Source organism: Arvicanthis niloticus, chromosome 16 (genome assembly GCF_011762505.2).
Source record: "Arvicanthis niloticus isolate mArvNil1 chromosome 16, mArvNil1.pat.X, whole genome shotgun sequence".
Lineage (NCBI taxonomy): Eukaryota > Metazoa > Chordata > Mammalia > Rodentia > Muridae > Arvicanthis > Arvicanthis niloticus.
The window spans coordinates 13542991-13555621 of NC_047673.1; positions in this window are offsets into that span (position 1 = coordinate 13542991).

The following is a 12631-nucleotide window of genomic DNA, read 5'->3' on the forward strand; positions in this document are numbered from 1 at the left end:
CTTGAGTTGGCTCACATTCTGTTGCATCGAGCAGCTGAGTTAGCCCAAGCCCAAATGGATCGGGGTGAAACTAAGACTAAGGCCTAAGACTGTTGTCAGACCCTGAGAAGACCACATCAAATGTCTGAGGTACAAGCAAATAAGATCAAATTGTAACCAGTAAGTCTGTCCCAGGACAGCATGGGTCCCTCCCACCTAAGAAGTAGGGCAGGAATCTGCTCGTGGTGAGCAGTGTAGGAGGGAATCATCTGGTACTCACCGTATTTCTATAAGAGACACTAGTGTGCTCTCAAAGCACCACTCCTTGACAAGAGAGATAAGGTGCTCTGTGTTTCATGACTGTAATTCCTGGGATTCTAGTCAGTGTAGAATCCTATGCAGGAGGCAGCTCTTGGCACTATATAAGGCACTGAGCTCAAGTCTCTCTGAATCTCTACACCTTACCAGCTTCAGTCATGAGGATCCATTACCTTCTCTTCATATTTTTCGTGGTGCTGCTGTCTCCACTTGCAGGTAAGGCAACAGAATAGGGTGGTCACAAAGTGAAATGAGTGACAGCTTCCTATAGCATGTGTGTGTGTGTTGTTTTGTATGTGGGGTTTTCTGTCTCCTTTCCTCTCTCTCTCTCTCTCTCTCTCTCTCTCTCTCTCTCTCTCTCTCTCTCTCTCTCTGTGTGTGTATGTCTCTCTGTTTCTCTGTGGGTGTATCTGTCTGTCTGTCTGTCTCTCTGTATATGTGTATGCCTTTCTCTCTGTGTATGTGTCAATCCCTCTGTCTTTATTTCTGTCTTTCTATCCTTTTCTTGCCTATCCTTCTTACTTTCCCTTTTTTTTTCTTTCTTTTAAGCACACTTTAGAAAATGTGTATTGTGTGATGGCTAACACAAACTAAAGACTCTTTTTCCCTTGAAGGAGCCTAAGGTGGACTCATTCTCAGCTGATCTATAGCACGTGACTTCCATTTCCTAATTGCTGGTGCTAAGCTTAAGATTATGAAATGAGTCTCTTATAGATAGTTTAAAAATAGCAACATGAAGAATTTTGGATTTTTATCTGAAAAAAGCCATTCATTTAGAAATCTTTATATTTAAGGAGTAGATTCTCTGCTTACTCTAGACAATCCTTCAGAATAATCAGCCCAGCCTCTATCTGAGAACTTGCTCTGCCCTACCCCTATGCAAGACCATGAATCACACACTGTCTACAGGGGTAATGAGGATCATAGCTCAGGGAGGCTATGAAACAGAGCTCCCCAAACTCTACCTAAATTGTATTTTGTGAAAAAGGTTTATATTCTTTTAAATTATGTATACAGATACATATCTGTGTATGCGTACATGCCAAGAACTACAGTATCCACAGAGGCCATAAAAGGACATCCAGTCTCTCAGAGATGGAGTTATAGGCACATATGGGCTGCCTGATATGGTACTAGGAACTTATTTCAGGTCTTCTGCACAAGTGGTATGCACTCCTAATGGCTGAACCATGTTTCCAGGCTGCAAGTTGTATTTCATCCTTGACATTAGGCAAACAGAAGAAAAGGGATACACAACTCAAGAGAGGGAGCTAAAACAAGTAAGAGAGAATGTGAAATTAATGAATGAAGTGAAGGCTTCAAACTGCATCAGACTGAAGTTATAGAGAGAAAAACATAATTTCACTAATTTTGTTGATGGGTTCCGGTTTACAGAGGCGCATCTGTGTTCCATGAGATACCCAAACATTTACTCTGTCTGACATTTAGATGAATGTGAAGAAAGAGGGAGGGGGAAAGAAGAAAGGATGAAATTAATATCTCATTTAAACATTAGAAACTATTTAAAAAGTTCATTTTTACTTTTGATCTCCATTGTAAGTTACTTAGGAATCCAGTTATCATTAAGCAAGTACTATACACAGAGCTTTGGGTCAAATACTTAGTTTACAATAGGTACCTGGAAATTAAAATACTTCAGTTAAAAATAGAAAGATGACTCACTGATCAAATGTGCTTGTTGTACAAGTATGAAGATTAGAGTGTGGGTCCCAGTATACATGTATGTGATGGTTTGTATATACTCGGCCCAGGGAGAGGCATGATTAGAGGGTGTGGCCCCTGGTGGAATAGTTGTGGTCTTGTTGGAATAGCTGTGTCACTTTGGCTTTAAGACCCTCATCCTAGCTGCATGAAAGCAAGTATTTGGCTAGCAGCCTTCAGATGATGATGCAGACCTCTTAGCTCCTCCTGAACCATGCCTGCCTGGGTGCTGCCATGTTCCTTCCTACCTTAGTGATAATGGACAGAACCTGTAAGCCAGCCCCAATTAAATGTTGTCCTTATGAGAATTACCATGATCATGGTGTCTGTTCACAGCAGTAGAACCCTAACTAAGACAAAAGTTGGTACCAGGAGTGGGGTATTGCTGTGATAGGTCTGACCATGCTTTTGTTTGGAAGAATGTAGATTTGGGGACTTTGGATTTGGAAAGCAGTGGAAAGCTTTAAATGTGTCATAATGGGTTATCCTAGGAGGAATATGGAAGACTTTGTTACTGAGAGTGATTTGAATACTATAGACCTTGTGAGAGAGGTGTCACTAGGAGAATTTCAATATGTGGCCTAGAGACAGTTTTCATGTTATTTTGGTGAAGAATCTGGGTGCTTTTGCCCCTGACTGAAGAGTCTGCCTGAGGCTAAAGTGAAGAGAGTCCAATGTTTGCCTTGACAAAGAAAGTCTCAGAAATGCCCATCATAGACTTTGTTCTCTGGTTAAGTTTCATGAAGAGCATTTTAAACAAGCATAGCAATCTGAGAAAAGAAAGATAAAAAATATATGGATTGAGTATTAAAGGGGTACCTACCAGGAAGTGAAAAGGAACTGAATCCTATGTTGAAGGAGATAGCAGATTAAGGGAGGTAGGACTTTGAGGCAAGATCCTACCCAGCTAAGTTTATGTTCAGGCATGGTGCTACAGACCTTTAATCCCAGGAGACAAAGTCAAGCAGATCTCTGAGTGTATGGTGAGCCTGGGAACGATTGAGTTCTAAGTGAAGAAAAGTTTAAATCTAGGCATGGTGATACACACTTTTAATCCCAGGAAACAGAGACATGCAGATCTGTTTGAGTTCAAGGTCAATCTACAGAGCAAGTTCCAGGACAGCCAAGCTTAGGCACTGAGGAAGTTGGAAAGCAGAAAGCTGGTAATAGAACAAGGGGACCATGTTCTAGCAAGCAGCAAAACTTGGCAGCTTCAGCCATGTGTGTCTGGAGTTTTACTCAAGAGTAGAAGGAGACTACTGGGACAACTGATGATTCTGGGTAGCTGGAGCTAAGAAGTTAGTGGTGATTGAGAAGAGACCAGCATCAGTGAGGTGAACTCTTCTAGGGAGTGTTTCTGAGAGCACAAAGAAGCTGTGTTTCAGAGATAGCCAAGGTTGTACCTCATGCTGCAGCTGGACTTGATAAAGTGTAAGAGTCACCCAAGTGGTACTGGTTTTGAAGAGATGAAGGGGTCATGAAGGGCAGCTGAAGCTTGGCAGTGTGAGGCCATGAAGGCCATTGGTGAAGTTGCAGCCTCAGTTGCAGGAGATAGCCCAGCACTGAAGGGGTTATATAAAGGATTTGAGGTTAGCATCCTGAAGAGAGCCTATGGGAAGCTATTGGTGAAGCCTTGTTGAATGGAAGACCCCAGTGTATTAGAGATCCCAGTATCATGAGATGATAACCAAAAACAGCAGCAGCCATGGAGTGAAGTCAACCAGACTCTAGAGTGCTACAGAGAGCAGAGCTGAAGAAGTGATGGCAGCCCTTTGGAGGAGCCCAGAATATAATGTGTGGATCCCAGACATTAAATAAGGATCAGTAACATTGAAGTTCTCTTGGAGACCCCAAGATGTTCAAGATGTTAGAGCCCTGGGCTATTTGCTGAGCAAAGCTGCTAACAGGGAGTGGAACCAATCCATGAGATAGAAGTTTGTTGTAATCAACAAAAATGGAAAAGAAGTTAGAAATCTGAAGACTGCTTTGACATTAGACATGGAGATGCAGAGTTAGAGTTTGCTCAGCTGGTTTCCTGTCTTGCTTTGGGGATTACAGTTAAGTGATTGGATGAATCCCAGAAGAGACTTTGACCTTTGGACTTTAAACATTGTTGAAATTGCTATAGACTATGGGTACTATTGAAGTTGGTCTAAATGTATTTTTCATTGTGCTATGTTTAGGTATGGCCCCCATAGACTGAAGTTTGAACAAGCCTATGGCAGCCAGGGAGTGGAATGTGATAGTTTGAATATGCTTGGCCTGGGTAGTGGCATAATTAGAGGGTGTGGCCCTGTTGGAGTAGGTGTGGTTTTGTTGGAATAGGTGTGCCACTGTGGCATTAAGACTCTCATCATAGCTGCCTGGGAGTAAATATTTTGCTAATAGCTTTCAGATGAAGATGTAGACCTCTCAGTTCCTGGAAAATATTATCTTGAGTAAGGTAACCCAGTCACAAAATAACACACATGGTATGCACTCACTGATAAGTGGATATTAGCCCAAAAGCTCACAATACCTAAGATACAATGCATAGACCACATGAAACTCAAAAAGAAGGAAGACCAAAGTGTTGGTGCTTTGGTCCTTCTTAGAAGGAGTATCAAAATACTCAACCAGAGCTCCCAGGGTCTAAACCTCCAGCCTGGGAACACAAAGGGAGAAACTCATGGCTCCACCTGTATAGGTAGTTGAGGATGGTCTTGTCAGGCATCAGTGGCAGAGGAAGGCCTTGGTCCCTGAATGTTTTAGATTCCCTAGTGTTGGGGAATTTGAGACCAGGGAGGCGGGAATGGGTGGATGGTGGGGGCACACCCTCATAGAAGTAGGAGGAGGAGAATGGGATAAGGGGTTTTGGGGGGGAATTGAAGAGGGAATAACATTGAAAGGTAAATAAATAAAATATCCAATAAAAACAGATAATGGGTTTGGCAACCAACCAACCAACCAACCAACCAAACAACCAAACAAACAAACAAACAAAAACACCTCTCAGTTCATCCTGAATAATGCCTGCTTAGATGTTGCCATCTCCCCAACTTGCTGATAATGGACTGAACTTGAATTCTAGCCCCAATTAAATGCTGTCGTTATAAGAGTTGCCATGGTCATGGTGTCTATTCACAGCAGTAGAACCCTAATTTAGACAATGGAGAAGCAGAAAGAGCTTGTGTACTAAGGATCTGTAATGCTAACACTAAGAAGGATCCCAGAGGCACACTGGCCAACCAGCCAAACCTCTCAGTGAGTTCCAGGTTCACTGAGAAACTCTGTCTCAAAAAGTAAGGCAGAGAACAATTGATGAACACATCTTCTGCTAACCTTTAGCCTCCTTATCTGTCTGCACACATGTACTTATGCATTTATACCCACTGGCTGTTTCTAATTCAAGAACAAGGAATTTGTATGGAAAGGAAGAGGCAGGGCTGCAGTGAGGGAGCTGAGGACTCACACAGAATCTTTCCTGAGATCTAGCCTGTTGGCCCTGAAAGTTCCAGTGAGGGGTGGAGCAGACCCTTCAACATTTGGGTCCTAGGAAAACCAGCACCTTTTACAGAGGAGCACTGGCCAGAACTGGACTGAATAAAACAGACGTCCCAGGTTTAGGGGTGGGGAAAAGCCTGCTGGGATTTAGTCAGTATAATAGCACACTGGCCTGTATTTCTTAACTAATGCTTTCAACTCTAACATGTGTTTTTCTCACTTATCTTCCAGTCTTTACCAAAAAAACCTACAATGCATTGTCATGCCTGAGCGATGGAGGCATATGCTGGGTTAAATGTGGTGGCATTTTTCGAGAGATTGGCAATTGTGGCGAAGGTAAAAGTAAATGCTGCAAGACAAAAATAGATAAGAAAACCAAGATCCTGTGAGACAAACAACACACCAGAAATTGCTCCTCCGTGAAGATGGACAAAACTTAAACCAAATTAAAGTTCTTTCCTTAAATGCAAATATGTGTTGCCTGGTACCTGAGCGATCTTGCACTTTGTTTTCTCCTGGGCTGAATTCTAAAATCCTTGCAGAAGTCAATCAGTGACCCAAGCAGGTCTCTCTTAATTTTCTGAGTATATGGATATCTGTTCCTGTCTTTGATATGCTGATTGATTTCCTATAGCCATAGCCGGCAGACATAGCCATTCTTCTCACATGCTGTGTCCGTTTGTCTCCCTAACCACTTTGACTTATCCATTCAATCCCAATGCAAGGCAAAGAAGGAGACCCCAGCTTCCCTTTAACTTGTTCCTCTTAGTCATTTATGCCTTGAGTGGTTGTGGTTAAGACTTTATTGCACACTTTGGCTATGAGAGATCTTGGGTGTGGGTTTGGTCTTCTTCATTTATGCACTGGCCACTGATGGGATATGTTGCATCATGTTATTTTGAATTGAGTGGCCAAGTTGAGTCAGTAGGGGGGTTCTTATATGTAGATATAAGACACAAGGAACTTACAGAAAACACTACTTCATTGAAAGCAATACCTCATTGAAAGCAATAAGAAGGAAGAGCATGGTAAAGATCAATATTATTGGTTAGTAAGGTTAGTTTTCCCTTACTATGGTTAGTAAGGGAAAGAGGTCAGAGTCTGTCCTAGGCCTGACCTTTCCACTGGGGTTTTACAGTATGATGGGCTCCCGTCTGGCTTGGCCAAGGCTCTTCAGTTAGTGCTCAAATAATTTATGTCCATTCATAAATCAGCACCAGCATGATACATTAGATTTTCTAAACTCCCAGTCTGAAGGAAGGAATGAGACCCCAGAGCAAAGATATCTCACCTGGATAGATGCAATTGCTAAAAGAAGTGCTGGTCAGATGATTGACATGTAACAAGAGAATGTTGGCTGAAGATACGTACCGTAATGCAGTGTATCTTTAAGTTTAAAGTAGGGCTCTGAAGACAGGGCACAGTCAACAAGAAGTGCCTGCTGTGCAAGCTTGCAGATCTGAGTTTGATTCATAGCATCCATGTAATAAACCACGGACCACAGCATGTCTGTACTCCTAGCACTGGGGGTGTGGAGGGGTGGGATGGAGACATGTGGATTCCCAGAACTCACTAGCTATCCTGCAGCACCAAGTGCATGAGCCACAGGCTCAGTAAAAAATCCATCTCAAAAAATGAAAATAAAAGGTGGACCTGCTGGAGAGATGGTTTCTCAGTTAAGACCACTGGCTGCTCTGGAGGACCTGGTTGGATTCCCAGCACCTACATGGTATCTCATATCCTTCTGTAACTCCAGTTCTAGGGAACCCAGCCCCTTCTTTTGTCCTTTATGCCACCATATACACAGTACATACAGGGAAAAATCTCCAAACACATAAAATTAATGCTAATACTACTAATACTAATACTAATAATATAATAGAAAGTGATTGAAGAAAACACTTTACATTCAGCCTTCACACACATGTATACATGTATTCACACATATAAACAAGTGATGTGTGACACACATACACACACACATGAAAGTGATTTAAAATATCCACCAATAATGAAGATAGCATTTGACCTTTTGACTGCACAGTGAAACCCATACGCTTCACTTTGATACTTGTCTCCTCAGGCCCTGTCCTCAAAGAACTACTTTTAACAATCCATCCCTTTATGTATTATGAAGTTGCTGTTTGGCTGATGCTCAAAGTCACTGTTGACTGTTGCAGAAATGAGATGAAGTTTCCTGCAGCAAGTGAAGCATCATCCCAGGTCTTTAGAGGATGGCAGGACTTGCAAGGTTTTCTCAGCCAATTTCCTCACCTGAGAAAAGACTTTAATGGCTATTTTTTTTTGCAGGCAAGTCCCTTGAAATCATAGGTAAAATGGATAAAAGCAAGAAAAGGCTAAAGTGTTTTGCACTTCTAAAATAAATGGGCTCTCTGGTTTTCAGATAGAACCATGCCGGAGGGTGCACGCAGAGCACTACACCACTGGAGCTGGGGTACACACAGAGCAGGGCACCACTGGGTTGAGGGAGCACACACAAGTGCTCTACCCACGCTATTCACTACCACACTTGACTTGGTTGAGATCCTAAATATCCACAAAGAAGAGCAATGTTAACCTTTTGGTTAGCCTGGACACCTTTGGAGGATGGTGGGAAATTCTGCAAATGGGCCTAGTATTTGCGAGCTAGGGTTGGACACACAGCACAGCGAGAGTTATTGGCATGCCAACACCCTCCCTCCTGCTTCCTGGCTACCAGGAGGTGAGAGACTTTACCTCAGCACATGCTCCTTGGCATTTATGTCCCTGCTTACGATAGACCATAAAACCGTGGTGCCCACTGGCCACTGGCCATGGATTGAATTTCTAAGCCTTGACCCAAAATAACTTTTCTTCCATCAAAGTTGGTTTGTCGAAAGTATTTGGCCACATGGATAAAAAATGAATACGTTTGCTTTTTACTGTGGGAAGTGAGGAAATTATGCAAATAGAGAGGGAGGGGTATCAATTCAGGCTGAGCATTTACCAACAATTATCTTCCGTAATTATGTTTTCATCTGTGCTTAGTGTTGCGGAGGAGTGAGTATTCTTTTTCAATATATACCTGCATCGCATAGGGAAATGAAGTTCCAAAGAGGGATGAGATGGCATGTGGCAATCTTCCAATCCCAGACAAAACTTGTTTATAACATGCAACATTACCCTAACCCAGCCCTGCCATTTCCTAATCCAGTAGAAAATTTCTTTTTGGATCAAACCATTATTACAGATCAATCAACAGCTACTTTTAAGAAACCCTCAAATTGCACAACAGGCTAATAATGACCAAAGAAAGGTAGGGGTAAGGAGAATAAAGAGAAGTTAGGGTTTAAAAAATATAGGAGAATTATGCCTGGTTTCCTCTGCATCTATTGTATATTAGAATCACTGAAGATATGAGAGGGGATTGGAGCTACTCTTAGTATTGTAAAATTATGTAATTTGAAGTGATGGGTATACTAATTATCTTGTATTGATCATTGCCTACCCTATTTATATACTGAGAATACACAATAGTCCACAAATATGTATACTTACTGTGTCTGATTTTTTTTTAAATCTCTTCAGTATGCCAGATTACAAATCTGCCTTCCAAGCTCACTACTGTGGGTTTTCACAGCACAGCGGTGGGAGTGAGGCATTCTAGTGTGGGTCCAAACTCTTCATTCTCCAGTCTCAAATCTCTTTGCTGGGAACTCCATAGAACAGCCTTTGTCAAAACTGTTTATACATTAGAGATTTATGCTTATCTGGTTATTTGTTTCATCTTCCTGTAGGGAGGAAGAAATCCTGATTTAGGTAATTTACTTTCCCTTATAAAATCCTCATCTCTTTGTTCTTGGCTTGGTTATATCCTGTCGATTGTCAATGGTTTTCTAGGATAAAAACAAATAGCTGGGTTGCCAAATTTACAATTTCCCACGGTCACAGATTCACATAATAAAATCCAACAAGCAACTTGACCCCTAACCTCTGATACTCACATCATCTTAGACAGAGGAGAACCACAGACCTTAAGGCCAGCAAGTCCTATGAGTTGCCAATCACATGGTAGCTATAACCAGCTACTTGCTGGTTTCTTCTAGGTGGGCATGGGGCCCCATGTTCAGGCAACATGTTACCAACTTTTTGCTTTCAGAGAGCAGAAACAGCACACCTATCTGACTCCATATCCATCCCATTGGGTGGATGGTGAGTTGCTGGAGATTTGTGGTAGTAAATGAACTTCACCATTGAATAGTTACTTGGAGAAATCTATGAGACAAGCAAGGCCCAAGTTCTGACCTGGACAAGCTTGAGGAATCGAGACTTGGCCCACATTGTCTAGTATCCAGCAGCTGAGTGTGCCCAAGCCCAAACATGTCTTTATGAAATGATTCCCCACTAAGGCCTAAGCCTGTTGCCAGACTCTGAGAAGACCAAGACAAATGTCTGAGGTACAGACAAGTAAGGTCCAATTGTAACCAGTAAGTCTGTCCCAGGACAGCATGGGTCCCTCCCACCCAAAAAGTAGGGCAGGAATCTTCTCACGGTGAGCAGTGTAGGAGGGAATCATCTGGGATGCCCCGCATTTGTATAAGAGACACTGAGTGTGCTCTCAGAGCACCACTCCTTGACAAGAGATAAGGTGCTCTGTGTTTCATAATTCTAATGAATGGGGTTCTAGTCAGTTTGGAAATTTACTCAGGAGGCAGCACCTGGCACTGCATAAGACACCGAGCTCAAGTCCCTCTGCATCTCTGCATCTCAGCATCTCACCAGCTTCAGTCATGAGGATCCATTACCTTCTCTTCTCATTCCTCCTGGTACTGCTGTCTCCACTTGCAGGTGAGGCCGGGAATAAGGTGGTCCGTCAATGAAATGAGACAGCTCCCTACAGTGTGTGTATGTGTGTGTGTCTTGGTGTCTCTATGTTTCTCTTTGTGTGAGTGTCTGTCTCTTTATCTGTGTGTATCTGTCTGACTCCCTCTCTCTGTATGTGTATGTTTCTTTCTGTTTCTCTGTGCATGTGTCTGTCCATCTGTCTCTCTCTATGTGTATGTCCTTGTCTCTCTGTGTATGTGTCCATTTTCTGTCACTGTTTCTATCTCTCTCTCTTTCTCTCCTACCCTTCATACTTTCCCTTTTTTCTTCTGTTCTTCTAATCACATTTTAGACAGTGTGTATTGTGTGACTGCTAGCACAAACCAAGGACTCTTTTTTTCCCTTGAAGGAGCCTAAACTAGACACTTTCTCAGCTGATCTGCATCACATGACTTCAATTTCCTAACTCCTGGTGCTTAGCTTAAGATGATAAAGTATGTCTCTAAATAGGTAGCTTAAAAATAATAATGCAAAACTGTTTTTTATTGTCTTGCTTGTTCTTTGACTATTTGTGTTTATTGTTTTGCCTGTTCCTTGACTATTTGCATTTATTGTATTGCTGGTTCCTCAACCTAGAACTGATCTTAATACTTGCATGTAATTAAAATGTTATAAAAGCAAAAGGGGGAAGGGGGATGGGATAGGGTTTTTTTGGGGGGGGGATGGGGAAAGGGGATGACATCTGGAATGTAAATAAATAAAATATCCAATAAAAATAATAATAACATCAAGAGTGTTTGATTCTTATCTTTAAAAAGGTATTTATTTAGAAATCTTTACATTTAAGGAGTAGAGTCTCTGCTTACTCTAGAGAATCCTTCAGAATAACCAGCCCAGCCTCTATTTGAGAACTTCCTCCCACCCTACCCACTTGGAAGACCCTTAAGCACACACTGTCTACAGAGTTAATGAGGCTCATAGCTCAGGGGAGGCTATGGAACCCAAACTCAGCCTAAATTGTATTTTGTGGAAAAGGTTTATATCCTTTTATATTATGTGTACATATATGGATCTGTGTATGTATGTGTAGTGCCACGCACTACAGTACCCACAGAGGCCGTAAAAGGACATCTAATCTCTCAGAGATGGAATTATAGGCACATATGGGCTGCCTGATATGGTTCTAGGAACTTCTCTCAGGTCTTCTGCAGGAGCAGTGTGCACTCCTAACTGCTGAACCATCTTTCCAGGCTGCAAGTTGTACTTTATCCTTGACATTAGGCAGACAGAAGAAAAGGGATACACAACTCAAGAGAGGGGGCTAAGACAAGTAAGAAGAATGTGAAATGAATGAATGAAGTGAAGGCCTCAAACTGCATGAGACTGAAGTTATAGAGAGAAAAACATAATTTTACTAATTTTGTTAATGGGTTTTGGTTTATGGAAGAGCATCTGTGTTTAATGAGATATACAAATAACTTAGTCTGATGTTTAGATGCATATAAAGAAGGAGGGAGGGGGAATTATGAAGTATGAGGTTAAGACCTGATTTAGACATTAGAAACTATCAATAATCTGATTTTTACTTTTCATCTCCATTGTAAGTTAGTAATCAAGTCATCATTAAGCAAGTCCCATTCAATGAATTAGTGTCAAATATTTCATTTAAAATAGGTATCTGGAAGTTAAAATACCTTAGTTAAAAATAGGGAGATGGCTTGTAGTAGTTCAAAAGTGCTTGTTGTGCAAGTATGAAGATTGGAGTTTGGGCCCCAATATACATGTGTGGTGGTTTGTATATGCTTGGCCCAGGGTGTTGCACAATTAGAGGATACGGCCCATGTTAGAGTAGGTCTCATCTTGTTGGAGTAGGTGTCTCACTGTGGGCTTTAAGACCCTCATCCTAGCTGTCTGGTAGTGAGTATTTTGCTAAAAGCCTTCAGATGAAGATGTAGAACTCTTAGCTCCTCTTGAACCAGGCCTGCCTGGATGCAGCCATGTTCCCACCTTGATGATAATAGATTGAACCTGTAAGCCAGACCCAATAAAATCTTGTCCTTATAAGATTTGCCTTGGTCATAGTGTCTGTTCACAGCAGTAGAACCCTAACTAAGAAGTTGGTATCAGAGACTAGGGTATTGCTGTGATTGGCCTGACCATGCTTTTGTTGGAAGAATGTAGATTTTCGGACTTTAGATTTGGAAAGCAGTGGAATGTTTTAAATGGAGCATAATGGGCTGTTCTAATAATAATATGAAAGACTTTGCTACTGAGAGTAACTTGAATTGTGCAGACCTTGCCCAAGAGGTGTCAGTGAAGAATTTCA